The 14,422-nt window shown below is 40.7% G+C and overlaps 1 protein-coding gene across 2 annotated transcripts in view; it reads right to left on the bottom strand.

Moving 5' to 3' along the window:
* ZFX (zinc finger protein X-linked) overlaps positions 1–9,925 on the bottom strand; it is a 35,952-nt gene extending 26,027 nt beyond the window's left edge. The window contains exons 1-2 of one of the 2 annotated variants that reach the window (XM_054720787.1): positions 9,523–9,925; positions 171–464 (exon numbers count right to left, since the gene is read on the bottom strand). The gene's annotated coding sequence lies outside the window, so the exon portion shown is untranslated. The remainder of the gene's footprint in view (positions 1–170; positions 465–9,522) is intronic. The other variant, XM_054720791.1, reaches the window with a different exon arrangement.
* Positions 9,926–14,422: the final 4,497 nt, after the last annotated feature.

Below are 14,422 nucleotides of genomic sequence, written 5' to 3'. Positions count from 1 at the left end.
TCAATTCATATCAAAATCATCACAACCAGTTAATAGTTCAAGGAAAATTTATAGTTTTAAAGGCACATATTTATAAGAGTACAAATTAAATACTAATGAGCCAAACCTCCAACTTAAATTTTTTAAATGTTAGAATAAATGCAAATAAAGTAGAAGGAAAGAAATCTTACCAAATGAGCAGAAACACAAAGGGTCAATAAGAACTATTTGAGCCCGGCCGGTGTGGCTGTCAACCCACGAACCAGGAAGTCAGGGTTCGATTCTCGTCAGGACACATGCCTGGGTTGCAGGCTCGATCCCCAATGGGGGTGAGGGTAATGCTGAAGGCAGCCGATCAAAGAGACTCTCTCATCATTGATGTTTCTCTCTCTCCCTTCCTCTCTCTGAAATCAACAAAAAAATATATTTTTAAAAGAAATGAACTATTTGAAAATCTTAATAACATAGGCAAGTTACTGGCAGTGCTGAAAAAAAGAGGGACAAATTAATCAAATTAGATATTTTAAAGGCAGAGAAACCTGTATCTTATACCAATATAATTGAAAAGTTACATTTTTCTGAAAAGTCAAGTTCTGGACTGGTAGCTCAGTTGGTTAGACATCACCATCCTGATATGCTAAGGTTTCGAGTTCAACACCCAGTCAAGGCACATGCAAGAATCAACCAATAAATGCGTAAATAAGTGAAACAACAAATTTCTTGTTTCTCTCTCTCTCTCAAATCAATTAAAAAAAAAAAGACAAAAAGACTTACCACCACGAAAGAAACTTAAATCAAATCAATTCACAGAAAAGACACCAGCAGTTTCACAGATGAATTCTAACTTTCAAGAACAGAGTATTAAGTAAAACTTATTTCAAAAAGAAAAAAATACTGCCAAACTCACCTTATGAAGTTAGCATAACCTTATTTGTTATCAAAATAATACAAAGCCTACATGAAAAAGGAAAAGTACATAGCAATAATCCAGGAAATCCAAAGATAATTTAAAATAGAAAATCTACATCCTCCTTTCAAGATAGCAAACTGAAACTAATACAATATTGAATGTCAACTGTAATTAAAAAAATGTTTAATTTAAAGAAAGAAAATCTATGCAATCCATCAAACCAATATATCCAGCAAACACATTAGAAAAACCAACTTCTGTTCACAATGAAACGCTAAAATAAGCATAAGAGAATGTAATAAATAACATCTACCCCATCCAAAAAACAACCCACTACAATATCATGCTTAATGATAAAATATTAGAAGCACTCCATTCAAGTATCTAGACAAGAATGCCTGTTATCAATGCTTTTATTCAACACTGTGCTAGAGACAGTAGTCAATGCATTAAAAAAAAAAAAAAAAGAGCCTTGGCCAGTGTGATTAAATGGTTAGAGCATCGGCGCGCACACCCAAGAGATGTGGGTTCCATTCCCAGTCAAGGGCACATACCTGGGTTGCAGGTTAGATCCCCACCCAGGTCGGGATGCATGCCAGAGGCAACCAACCCATGTGTCTCTCTCACAATGTTTCTCTTTCTATTCTCTCTCTCTACATACACCTCTCCTTACCTTCCATTCTCTCTAAAAATCAATGGAAAAAATATCCTCAGGTAAGGATTAACAAAACAAAACAAAAAAAAGAAAGAAAAACAGGAGACAAAATGAATGGAAAATAAAACCTCATTCACACACAACTACCTAGAAAATACAGAAGAATTATAAAGTGTTATTGCTCCCACATTTCATTGATTCTAAAGATACCACCAATTTTAAGTTGCATCCTTATTTTATATACAACTAAGAAAAAAACACTGCCAATTAAAGGAATGCCATACTTTATTATCTAGAATTTTCATTTTAGACTTAGAGAAAATTCTTTTAGACTTAGACATATTTTTGTATTTTGTGCATATAAAAAAAGAAAAATAGAAGCAAAAGAAATTGGTAGGGTACTCCTAAAACTTCACATTCAGCATCCTATGAATTACTTTTCTACTCAAAACTATTCAAACTTTCCTAATAATATTGCCCTCTGCCAAGAGTGTTAGTGAGGCAGCATTTCTTAAAATGCTCCATTATTATCTTTGGGATTTTCTTTCCAGTCAAGACACCTACTTCGCCATTCCCTTTGGTTGTATTGTTTGGCATGAAATAACTACACAACAATGCACATACTCATTTAAGTGATGACAAAATGAAGAGTCTTGATCAAGTTTGTGCATGTGCAGGCAACAATAACTATATCATAACTGCTACCAGGACAACACTGATTACAGGACACCATCAATTCAAGATCTATTTTGATTTCAGAGATGTTAAAATGTAAGGGAGGAAACTGGATCTCAAAATCTATGAAATATGGTAATATGAGAGTTCAGCGGGGTTTTATGTCAATACATATAAGTCCATAGTGTTCCCTATACATCAGCTTAGATACTAAATAGAAATAACTAAAAAAAAAAAAACCCTATTCATAACAAAAATTACACAGTTATCTAGAAAAAAATCTGATGCAAGTTGAGCAAGACTTTATGAAAAACAATAGAGCACACCCAGATTCAAATCCCAGCTGCACTACTTAGCATATATTTATCTGTATCCATATATTTATTCTATAAATTTGATGCAAATACAATAAAAATCTAACAGTTTTTCATAGAAATTGACAAATTGACCCAAAAATAAACAAAAGAAGGAAAATAGCTTTTACCTGAAGAAAAAGAACATATATTAAGATTTAATTATAAAGCAATCATTATTAAATCAGAGTGGTATAGTATGTTTAGTCAACAAATGAAACCAGAAGAGAGAAACTAGAAACAGATATGTATATTGTGAGAATATGATAAACCTCAGGAGTTGCATTATAAATCAGTGGGGAGAAAGGCTAAACTACTTGGCAAATCCATATTAAAAAGATAGAATTAGCCCTGGCCAGTGTGGCTCAGTTGGTTGGAGCGTCGACCTGTACACCAAAAGGTGGCAGGTTTGATTCCCAGTCAGGGCACATACCCAGGTTGCGGGTTCAATATAAGGTCAGGGTGCATGTAGGAGGTAACTGATTGATGTATCTCTCTCTCCCCCTCCCTCTAAAACCTATAAAAAATAAATTAAAAATTTAAATTAGCCCTGGCCGGTGTGCTCAATGGTTAAGAGGATTGGCCTGCACACCTTAGGGTCATGGGTTCGATTCCCAGTCAAGGGCATGTACCTGGGTTGCAGATTCGTTCCCTGGCCCAGTTGGGGTACGTGTGGGAGGCACCCAATCTATGTGTCTCTCTCACATCAATGTTTCTCTCTCTCTCTCTTCCTTTCCCTCCCTCCCTTCCTTCGACTACTCTCTCTAAAAAATCAATGGAAAAAAATATCCTCAGGTGAGGATTAACAAAAAAATAAAAATAATTTTAAAAAATTAGATCATACAATAAAGAAAAAAAGTTCCAGATGAATTAATGACCTAAATATGAAAAAGCATAGCACTATTATAACCTTGGAGGCTAAATGGGGGTGGAGGGGGAGACATAAGCCATAAATGGGGGGAGGGGGGGAGAACTACCTTCTCATCAAGAAGTCTTATACCAAAAAACCCCCAAAATATTCCATAAACAAAGCTAAAAGATAAGCCACAGCCTAGGAAATGGTATTTTCAGTGTGTATAATTACAATTAGTATTCAGAATATAAAACTATCCATAAGCCAATGAGAAAAAGACAACCCAATTGAAAATGGACCAAGAAGGATAGGCACAAGCAAGTCATAGAAAAGTCAAATGGTAAATAAATATGTGGGGGGGGGGGGGAGCTCAACCTCACTAGAAATTTAAGAAATGCAAAATGAAATCAGCTATGAGATATTCTTAACACCCAACAGATTGGAAAACAATATGTAGTGTAATCTTTTGGCATTGGTCTGGAGAAACAGAGGTTCATACACAGCTGGTGGGAGTGTCAAACAGAACATAATTTGACAATTCCCAGTAAACGTGACAAATGCAGATTCCTGAATGTAGCAATTCTACTACTATAATCCCAAGAGAGAAGAACCCTGTACAGTATAAGGATGTTCACCACAGCACTGTCTGGAATTATAGGAAATTGCAAACCAAATGTTCCCTCCATAATAAATGATCACAATATATTTATACATTGAAATACAAATAAAATGAATGAACTAGATCAATAGTTTTCAAACTTCTTGGTCTCAAGACCCCTTTCACAGCCTTAAAAATTGAGACCTCCAAAACGTTTTTGCTTATGTGGGTTCTATCTATGTTTACATTAGAGATTAAATCTGAGGCATTTTAAAAATAATTTATAAATTGATAAAAAATAATAAACCCACTTTATGTCAACATAAGTAACACTTATTACTATTTTCAAAAAAAATAAAAACAGTGAAAAGAATAGCATTACTTTACATTTTTGCAAGCCTCTTTAAAAATCAAGCTTACTAGAGGCCAGCTAAGATCCCCTTAACTGCTTGTGTTCAATTTAAGACACCATGTGTCATATAGCCTTTGTACAGCACCCATGCAGTGTACAGAAGAATGCAGCTGGAAGAATCTTAAGAGATCCCTGGGAACTTCTGGAACACACTTTGAGAATCACTAAACGAGATCCACATACAACATGGAAAAAACTCAAAAACACAATGCTAAGTGAAGAAAATGACAAACAGTATGATACTGTTTATGTAAAGTAAAAACACACAAAGCAATACATACTTGTTTTTGGTACATACAAACTGGGACAGTGGTTATTTCTGGCAAAGAAAAGACAGGAATGGAATGAGGGGCACTCTTTAACTGGATCTATGAGATTTTCTTTACACAAACAAAAAATGTTATGAAGCAAATATATAATTAAATATTAAGATCTGTTACTTGCTTCTCTGAAATACTTGTAAATTGACACTTGTAATTCTGAAATATTTCATAATTTAAAGTGGACCTCCCTTTGAGTAAATATAGTTGTAAGATACCTGGATTTTATAAAACATTGCTTAGAAAAGTAATTTCACAGGAATAAGAATACACTGGCTATATTAACTCCAAATAGTTAAGCAGTGGGGATGGGGTGGGGGTTACTCAACTTATGTGGTGTACCTTAGTATGTATACCCCTTGGTCAAAGGACACACTGACTAGATGCTTGAACAGTTGAAAACTATTCAACTATATAAAACTCTCTGCACCCAACAATTAATTGTTTTTAGATAATGACCATGTGCCAGGTACTGCTTGGGGACAAGAATAAAACTATTTCTACACTGAGAGTGTAGAAAAGATGACAAAAATATAAACACAGTTAAAATATAATAAATTAGCCCTGACCAGTGTGGCTCAGTTGGTTGGAGCGTCATCCCTTGCACAGAAGGGTCTTGGGTTCAATTCCCAGTCAGGGCAGATACCTAGGGTGCAAGTTCAATCCCCATTTGGGGCGAGTACAGGAGGCAACTGATTGATGTTTCTTTCTCACATCGATATTTCTTTCTCTCTACCCCTCTCCCTTCCTCGCTTTCTAAACTCAATTTTTTTAAAAAACATCTCCTCGGGTGAAGATTAAATGCTAATAAAGATGTCCACATTGCTGTATGAGACAGAGAAAAATGAGCCTGGGAAAATAATGATGCCATTAAGAGAAAGAAAACCAGAAGCAGGTGTTGTTTTAGGGGCTCTGGATTTTAAAAAAAGATTATTTTTCCAATATATAGTATTGGACATCAATTTACTATGTGCCAGATAAATCTTATTTCAGCCGTGTTGAGACAGCCGGGCACCTGGGTGAAGATGGTCAGTAAGCAACTGAAAATGACAGATGAGAAACTAAAAGAGAAGGTGGGCATGGTGTGAAACACTGAAACCCGGGGAGATTGAGGAAAAAAGGACAGAAGATTGACCTTGACGGAAATGTCATGATATAAGACAGAGTTTCTGAAACACAGAATACTTTTATGTGACACACCCAGTGACATGCTGAGGAACAGTTACCCAATTTAGGAATAAGTGGGATGAAAAGAAAAGTACTGGTGAAAGAAAAGAAGGCAGGTGAGGTTTTCTGCACCATGAGAAACCTAGGAATGTTTCTAAGGGGAGGGAAAGGCACCAGCGGAGTTACAAGGCAATGATGCAATCGGCAGATTCAGATTCACTAACAGGTCCGTCCTTTGGGACGGGTGGGGTGCACAGGCAGAGCAGCTGGGCCTGAAGGAGGCCAATTCTTCCTGCAGGGAAAGAACAGGAGGGAGGAAAGCCTTAGAGACTAAAGAGCATGATATGGAAGGAAGGAAGCGCAAATGCTCAGATTAGGTGATCATCTATCCTGATTTAAGTAAAAGATTAGGTAATCTCTGCTAATGCTGAGCGGTTTCAAGGGCGGGTTGAGAAATTTAAGAGTAAAAAAGTCTAGAATTGCTAGGACGTGCACACAAAACAAATACAAGGTCTCATCATTGACAACACAAATACAGATGGGGTTAGAGAGAAAGTATTTACAAAAAGTAATGTGGGAAAAAATTGTTTTGATGTACTGTGAGCATGTTTTCTTTTAAAAAAAGGAAACTTGCACCTATCTGAAACATCTACATAACTTAAAAATTAACACTTCGGGTATCCAATATGGTAGGGTAATAAGGTTTTCCACCAGTCAGTTTTCCAGATCAAAGTCTACCCTTTCAGGCTAAAAGCATTTTATACGTGACAGTTTGAGATAGAAATCTTCCTAAACTATGCACTTATCTGTCTTCTTCCTTACACAACTTGAGTTGAACAATCTTTATCTTGAACATCCACTCTTGCTGTAGTAAAACATCTGCTGCTGTACGTGCAACAATTTTCTATGTCTTTCCCAGCTGGCAAGAAAAGCAACTGGTTCTTCTAAGTGTACGTTTACTCTCACCACCGCGACAACCCAGCCAGCCCCTTAGCAACTTGCTTCCAGTGGGCCTCCTACAATGCACTTTCTTAATCGTCTGTAAACCCATAGCCCTTTATGACAACCATGAGAATCTCCGGTTCCCTCCCGTCCTCTCATGCAGCATCAATACTCTGACCTGCCACAGTCTAGGCATGGAAAAACTACAAGTTTCTAGTGAATATTTATGTTTTCCATCATAAAATTCTAGGGCACACATTCCCCACAGGGGCATCTGTAACAGTCAAAGATTAATCACAACGTGAGACGGCTTCGCGTAGCAAACAGCCTTGGTTCCTCTCACAAGGGAGAACAGGGATTGCAAAGGGCCATCTGAAGGCTGCTGCCTTTTTAGTAACCGGCTCTTCTAACCTACTTCTCAACACGGACTTCTTTCAAAATTACCACGGGAATGCTTACCAATTCATTCTTCATTTTTGTAAAGTAATCTACGGCACTAGTCCTGTATTTTCCACCTGGTAAATAAAAAGTTAGGAACCCCTTCCCATTTGTTTACTAGAGAAATTATAATAACTGAGCAAAAGGTTATTTGAAATGAGAAGTTAGGATAGAAAAAAAAAAGGAGCAGCTATCTAATAGATGGATCATCGAAAAGGTAGTTAAATTGGCTTAACTTCGGAATATTCTTCACAATCATTCCAGTAGTGAAAACACTGATGAACTTACTACTTTCACTATTTCTCAACTTTGAAACTTTTCCTAGTCTAATGGAACCACGAAGCGAATATAAAGCCCAGAAACTTGAGGGCTCCCAGGGCTCCCGCACTGGGTTTATAAGCCTGAACACCTGGCAAGCAAGCCTTTCCACCACCTACCTTTTCTGGCCAGAATTCCCACCACTCCCATCCCTACACTATCTACTCCAACCAAACTGTAAATACTTACTGTTTTCCGAAGAACATTCACCCTTGAAATGTCCTTTCCCCACCTCCGCCAACTGCCTAATCCAGTCCTACCCATCATTCAGTAACCTCAAAATGTCAGGAACACTTCCCCGATGTTCCAGAAGGAAACCTTGCCTTCCCCCTGAAACCTCAGTAATTAATTGTACCTTTCTCTCGCGGCACTTGCGTGCACTTCACCTCGTCTCCTCTACCACTAAACAACGAACTTCTCGCAGCCCCGCTTGCATTACAAGAGCCGTTTTAAATGGTTCTTAGCACCCTGCACAATGCATCGCTAACACTGGGCTCCGAGTTTCCTGGAGAGTTTGCACAGTGCACCACCAAAGGCGCTTGAAAGGATGGAATTACACCTTCGAATTGTTCCAATCAAAGACTCCTCAATACCATGATACGTACAGGAACAAAAAATACCGCATCACATTATGTTGTCCTTCAGTAAGAAAATCAAAACTTTCTGCCCTTTCCCTTACTCCTTAAAAAAAAAAAAAAAAAAAAGCACATACTACCGACAGATCACTAATAGCTTAAATGCACCTTTTTCAAGACCGTCATTTCAAAAAAAAAAAGTTCTTTCCAAATAAATGAGCTCAAAAGACTCCTTCAAATGCTATTCCTCCGTTTTCGTCCTGGGTAATTTTCACTTTTTCTCCTATTGGATAAGAGAGTGGTGAGAACTTCTTCTTAGCCAATTGGATTGCTACTGCTTTATTTAGACACTGGAGAAGGCAATGGTTGTTGGAAAACCGCATCGAGGGCACCCTAACAGCCATGTAGGACTTTGTTCGACTTACAATAAAATGTCTTGGGGTGCCACTTGCCGTAGTGAGCCCAGATATCTGGGCTGCCATCCGCCCCGATCGCCCTTGGGCGGCTAAGAAAGCGAGGAAAAGACGCGGGGCTGGGGACGCGGAGGGAGGAGACGTCCCAAGCGTCAGAGCGGCGGCGATGGCCGCCTGCGCAGCTCAGTTAAAATGCAGCGGAAGCAACAGCCCCTCCAGGGGCTGCGCGAGGCAGGGCAGGAAGGTGGCGCTGCCGCCGAGCGCCAGGAGCCCATCATGGCGGCGAGGGCAATGGCCGCGGTGGGGAGCGAGCACACGCAGCCGCGCCTGGCCTCCAGGGCCCGTCACCGGAGCCGCCGCAGCCACAGCCCGCCCTCCGCCCCCCCCCTCCCGAGCTGTAGCGGAATTTTCTCTTCCGACACCGCCTTCAAGATGGCGGCTCCCCCTCCCGGCAACCCCTTCAATCGTCCCCTGCAGCAGGCGCCGAGCCGCCGCCATCTTGTCCCCCCGTCCCTCCGCCCCCCCCCCCGCCGATATTTACATAGCGAAAATCGGCCCGGTCGGCCTGCGGCCTTCACCTCACGCCTGCAGCCTTCGCCTCCTGGCCAGGCCTCACCCTCGCGCGATGCCCCACGCCGGCCGCGGCGTCGACCCGCGGCCCCTCAACCGACTCCCAGGCCACCGGGCGACCCTCCCCCAACCCGCGCCCGTTCACTGAGCGCGCCTCCGCCGCAGCTCGGGGCAGCCGGGCTCCTCCCCGGGCCTAACTGCGGCCTCCTCGGGGCCTGGTCGGCGCCGCGCGCCACGCCGCCCGGCCTAGCGCGGAAGGGCGCCTTGAGGGCCGCCGACCAGGCCGGGACCAGGCCGCTGCACGCGCGCTAGGCCCCGCGGCCGCGGCGGCGCCCGGAACTCACCGGACGGGCGTGCGGGCGGGCGGCGACGGTGGCGGGTACTGCAGGCCGGCCTTTCTCTGGAGCACTGGGCCGGGCTCCGGCTGGTGGGGCGGGCGGAGGGAGGGAGGAGGGGCCGAGCTCGGAGCTGACAAAAAGCGGCCCAGCTCCCCGGCACGGGCCCGCCGTCAGCACGTCACGTCACCGCCCGGGAGAGAGACCCAGGAAAATGCGGAAGGGTAGAGAGGCCCCCTCCTCCGCCCGGTGGGTCCCCCTGGAGCCCCGGGTCGGCGAAGCATACGCCCCGCGGCCGGGAAGCCTAGTGGGCCTCGCTGCGACGGGGTCTCCGTGACAGCGCCCCCCCTTCTTTCCACCTCCTCCGCGCTCCCGCCCGCCACCGCTACACACGCGCCGCTGCCGCCGCCTCGGCTGTAAAGCCCGCGTGGGGCCCGGCCGCCCCCCACCATCTCCTGTGGGCCGCGGCCGCCCCCCGGGCCCTCCCCGGAGACATACTGCCTGTCCTCACCCGTCCTGGCCGAGGCGCCTGCTCGAGTTGTTTGCAGGCCCTCAGACCCCCGCCCGCAGTAAATGTGTTTTCATCCCCGTGGCTGGAGAAGATAAATTTAGCAACCCCCGCCGTCCCCTGCTTTCGCTTTAAAAAAAAAAAAAAAAAATCTTTGAAATAAAATGAAAATAGGCTTGCCAGTCTAAGTGGGTATGTGGGAAAGAGGAGGGGTAGAAAGGTGATCCTAAAGCAACTACGAAACCATTTAATTTAATTTTTTAAAAATAAGCATTCAGCCAGAAAGCCTAACTGACTATTCGTTTGCGGGAGTGGGGAAGAAAAACAAGGAAGAGGGTTGGTTACATTTGAAACGGGTTTCGCACGTTGCAATGAACAGAGATTTTGAATGTATATTTTCTATATATATATCGGTGTTTCAGAGTTTGGGAGCCTATGAAATGCAACTCTTGTGTAATTGTTTCATAAGATCCAATTTTTCACATTCTCCAATAAAGACGGAAAGGGAGCAGAATTGGGTATGGGTGTTTTTTTACAAACTTCCTTAAACAGCCTCTTCAAGTTTAAAAAGAAAACGGACTGGAGAGAAGGGGTAATATGTATTTGATTAAACAAAGCATTTATCAGCCCCCAAAATGCGTATTTTGCTTTTTCATTCGTTTAAATGTTTAAGCTCTTTCCATACTAAACTTGGGACCCAAATTATGTTTAAAAGTTACACTTAAGTGGTAAACAGTTTGGTTTTTTAATCAGGATATCTGACGTGCTTTATTTCTTCACTAAATGTTAGATAAAAACATTTTAAGCGGTCCAGAACACAAAAGTTTTAACATAAATAGCATATGTTGTGAAATCTCATTTTAAATACAGAAGCCATATATTTTTAATTTCCTGTCATAACTTTTTAAAACTCCCAGAATGCAAGTTGTCCTTTCCTTCAGACATCTTACAAACCAAAGGTACAATAAGAAGAAATCTCTGAGAATGTGCTGGATGGTAATTTTCCTTTCAAGACTTCAGCTTTGATTTTTTTTCAAGCGGTTCAGTTTATTTTAAAAATGATAAATGACAACATGTCTTCATCATTTGTAGAAAACCCCATCGGGCTATGATATAGACTCTATTCACAGAAAGGTAAATATAAGTGAGAAAAGAGAAATATCTTGTATACTCACACTAATATAATTTCAAAAAAAATTGATTACCAGCATGTAGGTACTTTCCTTCCAAGTGCCTCTGTTTAATGCTATGGTGTGTCAAGAATGGGGTCTCATCCATGCAACTGTAAGCAGCATGAACACAAAAACCTAATGTCAGCCTTCCTATTAGTTCTTCCATAATTACCATCAAATACTTCTAAGCCCACCAGTATGAAGCACTTAAGAGTGTCAAGGAGCACAAATGAAAAAAAGGTTTCCTCAACTTAAAAGACCAGAAGTAGTTTAGGTATTGATACTTTTATAATAAAAGAGCCCTTTGCCATTACTTTTCATGCATAAAGGCTTTGATGGGAAACAAGAAAAGGAAAGCCTATTTCTATTAATTACATTAAATAAACTTTTATTGAAGTCCAACAAAAATTAGCCCATAGATGATTATGCAGGTGAAATCAACTATACTTCTATTTTTTCAAAAAAGGGAAAGTAACTTCTACTTCAAATCCATTTATGGAAGGCTGTAAAGAACAGTGTATGATAAAAAGCATTTTACTAGAAATACCCTTAATATTAAATACTTATGATAAAGTGAAGGCACAAAGGAAGCGTGAACAGCAGAGATCAGAAATCATTCTATGTTGCCCTGGCTGGATAGCCCAGTTGTCCCAATATGCCAAGGTTGCAGGTTCAATCCCCAGTCAGGGTACATGCAAGCATCAACCAATGAATGAATAAATAAGTGGAACAACAAATTGATGTCTTTCTCTCTCTCTCTCTCTCTCTCAAATCAATAAAAAAAATTTAGAAATCATTCGATGTTATAATAAAATCAAAACATAGTTTATGAGAATATTCACAATAGAACCTTGAGGACACCTAAGATCACTGAATGCATTTGGTAATTAATCACTGGGTGATTAACCTGACACCTTGCACTTAAAGGACCTACTACAGCCTACTAGCCTTGATACTTTTGTTCACCGTTTTAGTATTAAGGACCTATAGAATTCTGGGCACAGGGAATAAAAAGATGTGGTACTTGGAGAAGTCTGAATAAGGAGGTTACCTATGGCAGAATAAAAACATTCTTGCTGAAACCGGTTTGGCTCAGTGGATAGAGCGTCGGCCTGCGGACTGAAGGGTCCCGGGTTCGATTCCGGTCAAGGGCATGTACCTTGGTTGCGGGCACATCCCCAGTAGGGGGTGTGCAGGAGGCAGCTGGTCGATGTTTCTGACTCTTCTATCTCTCTCCCTTCCTCTCTGTAAAAAATCAATAAATTATATACAAAAAAAAAAAAAAGCTAAAAAACATTCTTAAGTCCTTCCATTTTCTCAAATAAAATTTGACTTAGGGACATTGAGAGCAGAACATTTCAAAGGTATATGCTGTGACTACAAAATAGATGATTACAAAGCAGTCAAGGGATTTTGGTTATGTGCTAAAATTTATTTGTTCCTTCAGAGCTGTTAATGTATATCAGATAGTTAAAAGCATCTACTCAAGGTTTTGACAATGTTTTAATAACTTAACTAAAAATTCCTGACATGTTTATAGGTCCTTGAGCCAGAAATAATACAAGGCCTTTCAATCATTTTTCCAGAGAAAGATTAGTCAGAAAAGAAGCTCTTAAAAAAAAAAAAAAAGGAAAAATACTATTGATTTTCACTTCACATCACTAACTGCTGGAAATCCAAATAGAAAACAATAAGTTATTGGTTTATGAGAAAATATAGACCTTGAATAATGTTGTGCTAATTATTTTATGTCCCAAAGGTTAAAAAATACTTACTTTCCCCTAGGAAGGCTCTAGTTTTATTGAACTAAGCACACCCTATAACAATTAACCATCTATCTGATACTTGATACTCAAGTCATCTTATGTGTACTTATCTTAACATGAGCAAGTTGCATCACGTTGGAATTCAGCAGGCTATAATTAATGCCAAGTAAGAATTTTTAATTTGAGTTTTTAAGCCACACACCCTCCCCAAGGGAAATAATTTTAAAATGAACAATGACTGACAATTAGGTGATTTTTCAAACAGTATTTTATACACGAGTCATTAGTTGAATAAGACATTGTTTAATTCCTGAATATAAGTGAGGAAATAATGAGCATGCCGGGTGTCCAGATTGCTGCCTCTATGTTCAATTTTCGACTAGAGGAACCACAGTTCTGAGAGACATGATTGATTCCTGGGCTGGAGTGGAAAAATACAAGATGAACCAGGAATATCTCCTCCTAACAGAAAGCTTACTAGGTGTCAAAAGGTGTCAGGAACCAGTGTAAAGAGGTGCCGGTTTGCTAAAGATTTAAAAATTTGAATGTCAAAAGAATAATTGCTATGAATTGAAATGCATCAAGTAGGTGGATGCGTTTGTAATGGCATTTTTAAAAATGATCAACTAGCCCTGGCTCAGTTAGCTGGACATCCTCCTGTGCACTTAAAAGGGTGCTTCTTGGACTCCCCAGTAGGGCACATGCCCAGGTTGCAGGCTCAGTCTCCATTAGGGGGTGTGCAGGAGGTAGCTGACTGATGTTTCGCTCTCATATCAATGTTTCTCTCTCCCTCGCCCTTCTTTTCTCTCTAAAAACAACAAAAAAAAAACAATAAAAATATTTTTTAGAATGATCAACTAGTGGTGATGGTTGCACAGCTTTGTGAATATACTAGAAACTAGTGAATTTTATGGCACGTGAATTATACCTTGTGGTGTGTTTTTTTTAATGATCACCTTTGGAGAATGCTACAGAACCAACTCATTATTTTGAAAACTAGTAAAGGGAAAGATGAGGCACTTCATACTGTCTGAACTGTTCCTCAGGTTAAACACATAGTTGATGAAGGGCATTTTCTTTTCATAGAAGTATTTCAACGAATACATGAAGACTTGCTAGAGTTAGATATCACCATTTTGCAACCCCTAATGAATCAATGGACCTAGGCAACAGTCATCAGTGGCTGCTAAGCAGAGCGACAACCAGACATATGCCTCATGATGGAAGTACACAACACCACTGATACCATTGTAATCAGCTAGTTATTCATAATAGGAAAGGAGCAAAGGAGAAAGGCCAGGCATTAGAAGTATGTCATTTGGGCAGCTTTAGCAGGAAGCTGCAACTTTGCACTCCCCAGGGAACCACAAGCCAATTCCCTGCAAAACACTGGGGGAAGGGATCTAACAAAAGGAAAATAGATGCGTACCCAGTAAAGTTGGGGTGACATAGAGGAGGTACTT

The sequence above is a fragment of the Eptesicus fuscus genome, chromosome 1 (genome assembly GCF_027574615.1).
Source record: "Eptesicus fuscus isolate TK198812 chromosome 1, DD_ASM_mEF_20220401, whole genome shotgun sequence".
NCBI lineage: Eukaryota > Metazoa > Chordata > Mammalia > Chiroptera > Vespertilionidae > Eptesicus > Eptesicus fuscus.
This window is presented reverse-complemented; position numbering and strand designations above follow the sequence as displayed.